Source organism: Chlamydotis macqueenii, chromosome 25, assembly GCF_036417535.1.
Source record: "Chlamydotis macqueenii isolate bChlMac1 chromosome 25, bChlMac1.mat, whole genome shotgun sequence".
NCBI lineage: Eukaryota > Metazoa > Chordata > Aves > Otidiformes > Otididae > Chlamydotis > Chlamydotis macqueenii.
The window spans coordinates 1,835,585-1,848,414 of record NC_141580.1 but is presented as its reverse complement, the minus strand read 5'-3'; the positions used below and the strand labels follow the sequence as shown (position 1 = coordinate 1,848,414).

General features: G+C 46.1%; 1 protein-coding gene across 4 annotated transcripts in view; it reads left to right on the top strand.

Annotated features, from left to right (window-relative positions):
- Positions 1–5,217: 5,217 nt before the first annotated feature.
- The window catches only part of SPOP (speckle type BTB/POZ protein), a 29,396-nt gene continuing 21,783 nt past the window's right edge, over positions 5,218–12,830 (top strand). The window contains exons 1-2 of one of the 4 annotated variants that reach the window (XM_086766721.1): positions 5,925–6,190; positions 8,707–8,778. The gene's annotated coding sequence lies outside the window, so the exon portion shown is untranslated. Of the gene's footprint in view, positions 5,322–5,924; positions 6,191–8,706; positions 8,779–12,830 lie in introns of those variants that run through there. The other 3 variants (XM_086766720.1, XM_086766722.1, XM_086766719.1) reach the window with 3 other exon arrangements.

Here is a 12,830-nt window from a genome sequence, read left to right as displayed (position 1 = left end):
TTTTGCAGCTGTTTGAGCCCTTCATGCTCATTCATACTTTCATGCTCTGTTACACAGAGTGATTCTTATCCTCGATTTTCGAGTCTTTTGTCAAATTATCTCTCTGTACCTGCAGAAGGGGAAAACAGCAGTGATAAAAACCTTCAGACTCTGTTGCAGTCCATTCCCACGTCTCCACTAAGGAAGATTGCTGTGATAACATTGCAGATTAATTCTTGTTTGTGGCGAAAAGCTGGTTTGAATAAATCGGAGGACTTTTGACAACATTCAGAGCTCCTCTACTCTGCAGGTGCTAGCAGAGTTAGCAGCGTCTTGGAGAAAGGAAAATAATTTCACAGACCATTAGGGCTGGTAGGAAGCAGCAGGATCGGGTTTTAATGAATACAGGATCAAAAGCATCTTAAAGCAAACCAGCACTGAAAACAAGAGCGGGCTCATCAGGGAAGACAGGAGATGCTTCTAACGAGAAACAAAGCACCAACTCAAAGGCATTAGGGAGTCACTTTCTCACAATAGTGCATTTTAAAGTATAATTTCCTCTTCTAAAAAATTAGCTTTGATACTTTTCCAATACATGTAAAAATAGCAGCGTGAACAGATTCCCTGCAATTAAAATCTCCAAGTCAGAGTTTTTCCAAAGAAGGTCAACATCTTTTAAACAGTGTTTGCTTTCTCACAAATGAAAGTAGTTTTTAATCACAGCAACAATGACTAAGCTAAGTTATCTTTGAGTATTTTGAAGTCAAGAAAGCAAATTTGGACAAGAAATATGCACAGCAGTAAACTCAGACCTGAGAATGGTTTGTGTGCGACGAAGGGGACTATCCCACTGCCAGCAGGCGCTTTCTCAGAGAAGTGCTGATCGTTACTGTGTTTTGTACTGAATTCAACACTGATTGGGCAATTTTTGTACTGAATTCAACACTCCCTGCACGTGGTGGCTGTGCTAGAGCAAATTTATCCTGCCGTGGCCCACGGGACGGAGGTGCTACTGGATCCCAGTGTAACGAACGTAGGAGCTAATTGCTTCAGCGCTCGGGCAATGGCAGTTTGAGCACATCCGTGACCAGCAACTGGCAACGCTTCAGTGAACTTTCAGGTAAGAAAGGATGGTACCTGAAAAATTTAGGTACCTGTGATTTTATACATCCGTTGAAAAAAGAATTGTTTTCAGTCATAGTTTTGAATCTGGATGCCTGAACCCCTCCTAAGTCCTATATTCTTCTGGATCTCTGCTTTGAAACAGGAAGCAAACAGTTTCCCAATTTTGTCTTTTAAAAAATATATATTTATATATTAATAAGCTGCTTAACTTCGCTACACTTTTAAAAGTCTTAAAAGGTGGGTACTGTTCAACTTACCCTCCTACTCTGCGCAACACTGCCGATTACTTAGTTTATAGCGAAGGAGAAGTGGGGATACTGGACTCTTATCCAGCTTAGTACTTGCTATTCTGTTGCAAATTCAGTTTTGAGGGAAAGGGTTGCAAAAGGAAAAGCTCACCAGTTTCCATTCCCTGGAGGATCCCCAGACTGACATGGTTCAAAGAAGCCAGTATCTCAGAAGCTTTTCCTTTCATCACAAACCGTATCAGCACTTACTGTCCTCTAGCGTGCTCTGCTAGAGCCAAAGCTTAGACTCCTTTGACAGGATAAATAATAACGCCGGCTTTGCACCGGGCTCGGTGAGAGCGTGACATTTTCAAGAGGATGGAGATACCCTGGCAGGAGTCAGACTGGAAGGATAACCCATTAGGGACTCGATTTTTAATTGGCTATGACACAAATATTGCTGTTTCACTATGAAACCGCAAAAGCCTAAAATATCGAGATTCCTTTTAGGTCTTAAATTTAAAACAAAGAGTAACCATATCCTAAACCAAGCACCGATGCCGTGTTTGTGTACATACCACAGCATTCCTTTCGCAGTGCAAATGGAAAACGAGCTCTGTAGACGTCTCACTGGTGTAAGCAGAGGTGAATCAAGCAACCTGCCATGTTAGCGTGGCTGCTGCATATACAAAAGCCTCATCAAGTCTCCCCAGCGACTGGAGATGGGTTTTGTTTAGAAGGGTTTTGTTTGCTTTTGTAACAAAGATAGCAAATACAGGAAATAATTAAATAACTCTGTTTTCATAGTCTCCCAATCATTAGGAGCCTATATGAGGTTTTAATTAGTGCTGCATTTTCAATAACCCTGTATCCGTACGTGTTGCAGATTCTTTCCTGGATAACAGGGAGATAATTACAAGAATCCTGTTTTTCAGTCTCTCACTAAAGGGATGGATGATATATTTAATCATGATGTAGAAATGCTGGCAGCTTTCTCTGAGTTCAGCCTCTCTCTAATTACGTTTCTAGATTTTTTAGTAAATTGAAAGGGAAAACGTAGGAACAAAATAATTAAAACCAAAGAGGAAGTGAATATTAAAAAGTGGGAGCTGTTTAAAATTCTCTCACACAGTTCTATGGACATCAGTTTAATCAGCTTCACATAAAAAATCGGACTTACATATCCACAAAGTAAGACCTCCAAACCCGTACGTACCGTAGCATTTACTGGTTCTTTTCCTGCAGAAAAAAACCCCAGCCTGTCTTGAATTGTTCAGCTGACAGTCAGAATTATACCCCAAGTGAGTGCATTTGAGAATTTGGTGCTCTCGCACGCACAGTAGTGTCAAACACACACCCACCAGCACATCCCCGTGCAAATGTTCGAGCCCTACCTGCACCTAGGAATGTATTGCAGAACTGCGTGAACGACAGAAGGTGGTAGGCTTTGTGAAGAGTGACAGTATTTCACTGCTGTCTGCCACCAAGGAGGCCAGAATTGACCCTAAGTACCTTCCTCGTACGCAGCAGAGGTGAAATTCGATCTTCATTTTCACAGATAGCCTATTTAATTTTCCACTTCCTGGGAACAAGATGATTTTGATCAGGAGAATGTCATAAACTGAGGAAGAGGCTGACGTCCCTCCTGCTAAGCGACACATGGTCGGTGTTGAATTAAAGGAGACATTTCTGTTTGTTCTCTCTAGAAACCCCTTCTATCAAGACTCCACAACCTCAGCGCTCTCGTGCAGGAGGGGAGGGGAGAATCTCTTTGTTTTCTCTAAAACTGGTGCTGTAATTTCCTTTTCTACTTCAACTAGAAGAGAATAAATGCATCAGTAAAAATCGACGGTTTATGTTGGGAATATAAAGTTCAGGATAATGGATAGGGTTTGAAGTTAAGTTTCTAGGAGAAATGAGTAGCCAGAATAGGAACGCTAATACCGGTTCTGTTCTTCCCAAGAGGCAGTTTTATGGCATTTCTTCATTACACTGCAGCATTACCTGCTGTTTTGTCACCATGGGCAGCGGCTTGTGAAATGAAGGCATGAAGCAGGGTCCAAGAACTGGTCATGCCTTGGATGAGATACTTGCCAGGAAAACCCAGGACACTGCAGAAAGCGTCTGCAATGAAACAGGCAATATTCCCCCAGTCAGCAGTGGACAAATGTGGCAGCCCAGCGTACAGGACCGATTGTGCCATGAGAAGCAGCATTTTGCATCTGAGAGAATGAGATAAAAAGACTTTGCATCCTTCACTTGAAGAAGTGTAGCTGTGATGTGTATGAAGTAACCTGGCTAATTCGGATATTGGGGCGCTGTGTGTGTAATTGCATTAATTCACTGTAACACGAGACTGAAACTGGCAGGAGAGAAAGGCCAGCTCTCAATTAGCTTCTCTGCAAACATTTAAGTAATTAAGGACTACTAGCAATGAAAAGTTTTGCTTCCTCTGGTTGCAAACCATTACAAATTAGAAGAGAAGACCCATACATAGATGAGATCTTAGGATCACAGAACAATTTGGAGGGGACTTCAGGATATTGTCTGGTCCAGCCTGCTCAGAGCAGGGTCACTTACGAGATCTGACAAGGTTGCTCAGGGCTTTACTGAATCAGAACCTCCATCAGAGCCTGCAGAGTCTCTCTGGGCAACCTGTCCAAATGCTCATCTATGGTGGTGATGAAAAAGTTTCTTATATACGGTCTAAATCTCTCTTGGTTTTATTTTTGTTTCTCATCCTCCTGCCATGTACCACTATGAAATGCCTGGCTCCGTTTGCTTGGTAACCCCTTTGTATGTACTGGAAGGTCTGTAAGGTCTCCCTTAAGCTCTTGATCTCAACCCCTGGATGACAGACATAAAGCACGTTTGCTTTATAATCCTTTTCTCAAAATGTTAAAATAAATGCTGTGCCTTTAAAAAAAAAAAAAAACTCACCAGTCATCCTCAAACTTGGCAAGAAATTCTCATTGTGCACAGTGTGGGGTGCCATTCTTCACAAGCACTGGTGACCCACATGCCGAAGCGGCCTACAACCCAGCCTGAAGTGAGAGACGTGGGAAAAACTGTTTGTATTTTCATAGAATCACAGGAGGATTTGGGTGGGAAGGGACCTTTAAAGGTCACCCAGTCCAACTCCAGTGCCAGGAGGAGGGACATCTCCAACCGGATCAGGTTGCTCAGAGCCCCGGCCAACCTGGCCTGGAACGTTTCCAGGGATGGGGCATCCACCACCTCTCTGGGCAGCCTGGGACACTGCTCCACCACCCTCAGCGTAAAAAATAAATTTCCTAGTATTTAATCTAAATCTACCTCCCTCTATTTTGAAACCATGGCCCCTTGTCCTGGCAGAACAGGCCCTGCTGAAGAGTCCCCACCTTTCCTGCAGCCCCCTTTGGGCACTGGGAGCCGCTCTCAGGTCTCCCCGGAGCCTCCTCTTCTCCAGGCTGAACAGCTCCAGCTCTCTCAGCCTGGCCTCACAGCAGAGCTGCTCCAGCCCTCTGAGCATCTGCGTGGCCTCCTCTGGGCCCTCTCCAACAGCTCCACGTCCTTCTGATGCTGGGGGCTCCAGAGCTGCACAACAGCCCAGCCCTCATCGGAGCGGGGAGGGAAGGTGAAACCAGGCCACACCACAACAGCCAGAGAACGCACTCCCTCCCGCCTCCCCTAACGCTTCCTCCTCGGTTTATTTAAAATAAACCCCCCACCAGCTCCAAGCGGAGCCCTCAACCCTCCCGGAGCCGCTCGCCGCCTACCAGCGCCCGCTCGCCCCCCCCCCCCCAACGCCGCGCTGCGAGGGAGCGGGACCGCGCTCGAGGCCTTTCCCGCCTTTTCCCCCGCCTCCCTCTGCGCCCCTCCCTTCCCCGCGCGTGCGCAGTGCGGGCGCCCCGGCGGTGAGCGAGGGCCGTGGCGGGGAGCCCGGATGTGTCAGTGTAGGGCAGTGTGAGGCGAGCGGCCGGGGACGGCGGGCGGCGGGCGCCTTCTCAGGTGAGGCGGGAGGGGGGCGGTGCGGCGGAAGGAAGCGAAACGAATCGGGCGAGGACCGGAAACCTCCCCGGGGACGGGGGGAGAGTAGTGTTGTCGTCGTCGTCATCGTCCCCCTCCCCCGCCGCTTGCCTCTGCGAGCTCTCCTCCGTTCCTGCGGCGGCCCCGCCGCACGGCTGGGCAGGGAGAGCCCCGCACGGGCCCGCCGCCGTCCTCCGCCGGCTGTTTAAATGGCACTGCGACAGGAGCTCTTTGCCAAATAGTGAGCTGTGACATCTGAGGGGAGCCCCGAGGCACACAGCGCATGCTTCACCGCACTGCCAGAAAGTGAGCCGCCGGGAGGCGAAGGAAGGGGTCGGGCGGTAGCGCATGCGCAGCGGAGCGGTGGGGGCGCGTCCGAGGGGGCTGGCCCATGCGCTGAAGCTGGACTGTCGGCCGCGCATGCGCAGGAGGAAGTTCAGGGGGTGGCTGGGGGAGGCAGCGTGCGCATGCACCGTGGTCATGAGCGAGGGGGCCGGCGAGGCGGCGTCACTCGTGCACTGCGCTTGCGCGGCCGGGAGGGGAGCGCTGGGAACAGCCATATCCTGCTTGCTCGTCAGCTGGGCGCCTGCGCAGAGGGCTGCTGCGGGGACTTGCGGAATAATGATCCTGGGCATCCGCTCGGGGGGAGTCGGGGGAGGAAGACATGCTGCCAAATAGTGAGCCGCAGCTGCTGGGGTTCGCCTAGGGGGGCTGGCCGCCGAGCGGGGGGCAGAGTCCGCGGCCGCCGTCCCCACCGTGCGCTCCTGCTTGGGACAGGGCTTCTCCCGCTCCCCAGCCTGCCTGGGAGGAGGGCTTCCCTCGGCGGCAGGAGCCACTGGTAGGGCCGGGAGGTAAGGGCTGCGGGGAAGGGGGCAGGAGTTGAGGGGAGAGGGCGATCGGTAGCTCGGCCGGGGAGGAGGGGGGCGAGCGAGGGAGCAGGGCCTGCTGGGGGGGGGGGCGTGGCGCGGCCGGGAAAAGTTGGGGGGAGGCCTGGGTAAGGGATTCCTCGAGATCCCCGGGCAGGGGTAGGGGTTCGGGGGGGTGCCGGGAGCTGAGTGAGGCAGCACGAGTGGGAGAGAGGGAAGAAGGGCTGGAGTGGAAGAACGGGGGTGACTAACCGCACAGCCGAGTAAGGGCTGACAGGTCGCCGCTTCGCCGCTCAGGCGGATTTCTAAATCGGGAGGGAACTTGCTCTTCCTATGAATTAGACCGCAGGGTGTCTGGGAGCAGTGCTGGTGTTTCTGAGCCGTGTCTCGGGCCTGTAGTGGTGTTTGAAGGAAATGGTGCATCATCATGCAGCGTGCGAAGGCGAAAGAATTCCCTTTCGCAGTGACATGTGTCCCCAACGCGGTGTGGTAGCGGAGTGCGGATGCTTGTGGCAAGCGCTGTCTTGGTCAGCGATAGGTGGTATTATAAAGGTAAAATATTCTTCCCCTGGTATTTGCCCAGCTGCCTGTGAAATGGCATTGTTTTCTGGCAGCAGGTTTTTGAGCAGAGAAAAATACAGAATGTAGTGTTATTTGTTGTCATTTTTCTGTAACTCAGCATTTAAAAATGTGTTTACATTTGTGATAGTAGAGCATCATCGTGACATAATTAAAAGGAATCCTTTTGTGTGATTTCCTTTATTTTTCTTTGCCTTTAGAGTTCTAAATGGTCATGTTTGGGGTGGTTTGATGTGAAGCCCAATGAAAGTCTGAATAACACTATTATTATGCTTTATAAAATAGAACTCTTTGGTTATAAAAGAACTCCAAAATTAGTTAAGTAAGGCGTGTAACTGGCTTGCTTCTTTTTCAGTGACATTTTCTAACCAGATGCCCAGAATTATTTAGTTTCACTATGTCACTTGTTTCATTGTGACCTGAAGAAAAAACAGATTTTTTTTTTTTCTTTTTTTTCTTTAATGGCACTTTTGTATCGAGATCACGACAACGTGATAGCAGAGCTACATGGCAAGCTGTCATCCCGTCAGTGTATCAGTAGAGGACAGTAATACAAAACTGAGCCTACCACAGGATCGTGTCAACTACTATCAAATCTGATATTATGATTTACTTGACTATAGTTGCCAGAATTATAAAATTAATTGTGTTTCCTCCCCAAAACCTCCAGGATTTACACACAGATACAGATCGGGGGGGGAGTTAAAATGAAAATGGAGGGGGTTGGGTTTGACACATGGTCTCGGTGAGCAGGACCATAACTGATGGCACAGGTCAGAGTGGAGCGCTTAAAAACCCCCGTTTCCTGTGTGATTGGTCTCACAATTTGCTGGTGTTTTAGGATGGAGAAGGTTCCAGTACTGGCACTAGTATCAGGCTGATTAGACCTGCTGAATGTTAAAACCGGTTCCGTTCACCAGTCTTCCCTTCGACTCCGCTGAGCCAGCTTGACCAGCGTGGGGGAGGTTTAGGGTTAATCTCGGAACTGCAGCTGAGCCTCTAGACCCTGCTGGTAGGTCTGCACTCTGAACTGAGTTTGTGGCCCGTGTGATTTTTCTAGATACCAACCCAGTTTACAATAAGAGGGAGCTGCCAGCTTGATTCTTGGCACACCCTTCAGTGTTCAGCGCTTTACTCGCGGGGCTTGCCATTCCACTGCCCAGCTCACTCTGAACCTGTAAACTGGAAATCATCGGCTCCGTTTCTGTCTGGACGTTGTTTCTGACAAATTGGGCGTAAAGCTGGGAAAGGTATTTATTTCTTGTACGATCAGGAGCTACTGCTGTGTTCTCAGTTGCATTCACAGCGCCACATTTGGAAATGTCCACTGTGAGTTTGTAGAATTCCTTCTCTCCTCCCAGCTTTGGCTCAATTTTCTGCACGGTTGGAGTATTATGTAAGATCTTGCTGTATTCCTCCAGCCTCTGGTTGCTGGTGTTTCCTCAGCACAGAGGAGAAATACAAGAAAAATGTGGGGTTTTTGTTTTTTTTTTTAAAGCAAACACCTTTATTGAGAGCGTTGCTTCTTGATTCTCAGATGATAAGCTGCTGCTGCGTTCTGTCTTGTACTTTGTACTTGAAAGACCTCTTAAATAAAGCATGTGTCCCAAGTTCTAGAAACACACGACGGTACAGGAAACTAGCATGAGATTAAAGTATTGATACCCTTGAGGAGGCAAAGAAGGTGTTGTTTTTCAGAAGCTATATCTGTAAATACATTAAAACTTGTTTTCTTGGTTTCCTGTTGTTAAGTGTCCCTGTACTGAACTCCAGCAGTGTTTTGCAGGGAAGGAGTCGAGTGATTCTGGAAGTCTCTTCCTCTTTGCTGGTGTGCATAGCTGAGAATTCAAGAAAATACGTAGCACACATGGAATGTAGTTTGTGGGTTTTGTTTTTTTTTTTTTTCCCCTCCACATTTTTAGGACAGAAAAGATGCAGAACCACTGACTCTGTAGCAAATGCCCGGAAAAGACTTGGGAGCTTATTCTTATACTGTGAGTAAATGCTTTGGCTACAGGCAGGGGTTGCCCTGTTGTGTTCTGTGAGGTGTAGCTGGTCTTACAACTCCATGGATTTTTAAGACATCCGTAGAGTTTATAAAGTCAGGGCCGTGGGAGGGATTAAACAGTCCGAACGCTAAATTCCTTACTGGAAGGTGCTGGTTTGGCCGTCGATGTAGTAGAAGCCAACGGGATCCTGGTGACTTGAGATGCTCTGGCTGCAGAAAATAGTAGTGAAGTTTTCGTATTGAGATCTGGGTTCAGCTTTTCTTGGCCCGTGTTGCAGGTCTGATTCACTGGGTTATATTGTATGGCTGTGGACTTGAAAACGGCTCTCGCTAGAAAGACAGCGTATATGCTGTGCGTTTTAAATCGGGTCTGATGTAATGCTTGGGCTGTGAATCGTATACGGTCATTTTAATGCTGTTAAAAAATCGATCCAACTCCTGATAACAGAAATAATTAGCCAGCAAAAAAAAGGATGCCCTTGTGCGCACAGAAGAAGTCAGAATATTCGTTTGAAAATACGCTGATTTTTAGGCATTTTAAAGGTTGAGGAATCTCATAAGTTCAGTAGTTCTGTTTCTGGAAATATACTGGAAGGTTTAGAACTCTAAACACTCTATTACATATTCAGAGACATTTCGTGTCACATTATATGTAAATTTCTATAGGGTAGAGTTGGAAACTAGGGTACTTACATTCCTCTGAATATACAGGAGTGGTGCTTGTGGAGGCTCACAGAATTACTTGTGAGACTTAAACAGCAATGTGTAGTTGCTGAGGTTTTTTTTCTTCCTTTCCATGAAGCCTGAGTCTTCATGTTTACCAGTAAACAGTTGTCTCCAAAATGAGGATAACGTGAATATCTCAGTTGGGGCTGTGACAAGAACGGATACTCAGCAAAACTGCACGGGCGGAGAAGATGGTCTAGAAAAAACGTACTGATCTTGGAGCCAGACAGGAAGCAGCAGTTTGCGTATGGGGCTTGATCAGATGAAGAAGTAATTTAGTTTAAGAATATGTATTTTTTTTAAGTGTGGCTTTAGTTACTGTTCTGGCCGTGTTCTTTGCTCCTTGCTGCAGAAGTTTGTTCAACAAATGATAACTCGGATCACAATTGTATACGGCAACTTCGCTCTAGTAGCAGCGGTTTACCAGTGGGAGACTTCCCGTCTTGAGTTCTGTCTTCAGCTCAGGTTGTAAAGCTAGTGAGGCCTCACCTTCTCTTAAAAAAAAAAAAAAGAAATCCTTTTCCATTTTTATTTAAAATGGTGGATTTGCCTTTGTGTCTGTCTGAAGGAAAAGCTCAGATGACAGCCTGGTTGTAGGGACGTGCTTGTAGCAGCGAGGCTGGAGAGCAGGTGGAGACGACGACAGCGAGTCGGCTGGAGCTGCTGGATGGCGATGCAGAGACGCTGCCTGGCTGCTGCCCAAGTGTTGCTGCATGAGGAGGCAGGAACAGATGCTGACTGCATCGATGGAAAAGTTTTCAGTTAACATGGCTAGAATCATGCCTACAGAGTATCTGTGTTGACTGATAAAGAATGTTGTCATACGCCCCCCACCACCCCCCAGGAATCAGTAATCTTGCGGTGAAGACGTCGTACAGTACCTCCTCGGATTCATAGAAGGCAGACTGATAAAGGCTGGATATCCTGACCTTACAGATCTGCCTTTGTCGTTTCAAAATCATTTAAAATGACACCACTATATTGGTGCCTTCATTTCCTCAGCTGCTTTTCTGCAACCTCAACAAGTTGTTCTTCAAAACCGCATGTAGCAGTTTGATTAATTTCTTAGAAGCGCTTGTGGGCAGTAAATGAAATTCAGAGAACAATATTTCACTGCTGCCTTTGAGAGACAGAGAATTTTCTCGAGATTTCCTGTTAGCTTGTGATTTTCTTCGTACTTGTTCCTGGAGAAAACAGTGTGCTGGCCAGCGTTGGCATTCAAGTCCAGAAGTTTTGAGAACTGTCGTATTCTGCTGTGTAGATCTCTGCTTTCTAGCCAGTAAGATTAAAATGAAATTACTGTCATTCACATTTTATATAATTTTGATCAGGGAGCACAAGCACAAGAATGACAGATTATATTCAGCTATGTACTGGAAGTGTTCTGGAAGTCCTTGCTTTAGGTTGGTGCCAATCTTACAAAACTTGCAGGTGTGATGAAAGTCCTAGTGTTACTCAGCAGTAAAGATTTGTAACTTGTATGGTTTGGAGTTGGTTCTTGGCTAGGAGACAGCTGATATTTCTCTTTAGAGAATATTGCCCAGTAGCTTACTGGGTTTTGCTGTTGATGGGGAGAATAGTAGGAAGACTTTCAAAACTTTATAAGAACAGAAGGAGTAACAGGAAGAAAACAAAACTGGTTTCTTCTTTCAGGCTGGGCACTGGTTTCTTCTTTCAGGTTCGTGGAGGTGGCTTGGTATAAAAAGGGAAATAAATGCAGTTATTTTTCTGGGAATTTATTTTCATGTACTTTTACATTTACCTCTAGTTTTTAAAGATTCAATAAATGGCTTATGCCAACAACAGCTTAGAATGTATAATTACAATTACAAGTCAGCAGATCGGTTCCCTGTGTCCAAGATACTTGCTTTGGCATTTTTTTCATGTATAACGCAAATTACAACGTGAATGCAGACAGCAACGAAAGGAATGCACCTTCTGCGCTGCTTCCAAAGTGTCGCTAATATAAACAGACAACAGGGAGAATAACGCTTCTGGCCCAGTCTTTTTTTTTCCTATTGACTAAAAAATTACCAAGTATAGAATATCTAAGCTACCGAAATTTTTCTTTGCTCTTTGTCGTATTAATTCAATAATCTTGATCTTGAATGATTAGAATATTCAAATATGGGTGTAGGCGAATGCCGTAATTGTATTTTCCGAGTGTGATTTATGGTAAGATGGGATTTGTTTGATGTTAATGTGAGCAAGATTATTGACACTACGCTAGCAAAACCATCGTGCCTTATGGAAGTCTGGGTGGTGTGTTTTATAGAAAACACGGCTCTATTTTTGAGGAACGTGTCGATGGTTTGGAAGTGGAAGTTGGTTGGAATTTGATTTCCATGTCCTTCCTCTCCTTGTTCCTCCTTCTTTTGATATCTGATAAGGTCAGAGAAAAGACTAAACAAAGTAACTTCGGAAATTAGTTGAAGTCATGCTGCAATTGCAAGAAGGTGGAAGAATCCAGTAGTTTGTTGTCTAGTTTTGGCCACGCGTTTTAGGCTCTCGGTTGGTTATTTGGAAGCTTCATTTCCAGAGTCATAATGGCAGAAACTGTATTTCAGCTCAAGTTGTTTTTGATAAGCTCTTAGAAATATTAATGCAAGATGGCAACTGGAAAATGTTATGTCAGGACTAGCAGATGTTTGTGTTACTGGAAAGCTGATATAAATAAAAGGCTCCGGAGGGGATTATGGACTTGGTGGTTTGCTGGAGGTCAGATCTGCAATCGCGTTTGAGCGCTTTAGCGGTGTTCGTACCAGGTCTCAGCACAGCAGAGTGAAAATTCAGTCCTGTTTAATTTTCGGTTTTCGCTTGCTCTCTGATTAGACATCATGCCACTTAGGCATTTTCTTCCAGTTATTTTCAGCTCTCCGGGAATCCGGTGGGATTTTAGAGGTGTGAGGTGTTTCTAGCAGTGTGGCTGTCACCAGCGTGCTTTCAGAGAGGCTTTCCTGGCATGTTAGGAAGTTTTCTGGGAAAGATTAGTTTTCATGGCTTTCTCTTTTAATTTGGAAGATTATTTAAATGCTATGAAAGTGCAGTGTTTTACTTTTAAAAAAAAATTGCTAAAATGGCAACTGAGTTACTTGACAAGTGACAGGTAACAATTTACCCTACAGGTAGAAACTGAAGCTGAGAAATAGTTCTTACAGTTTGCCTGTGAATCTAAAATAATCTAAATTGAAAATAAAAGAGTTCACGGGCAATACCAAAACTCTTCTTCTCAAAAGTAAGATCGGGTTTCTTCTTGAAGACAGAAGTCTGCCCAGGTTGACTGTTTCTGTAAGGCTTAAGCTGGTGTGTTGG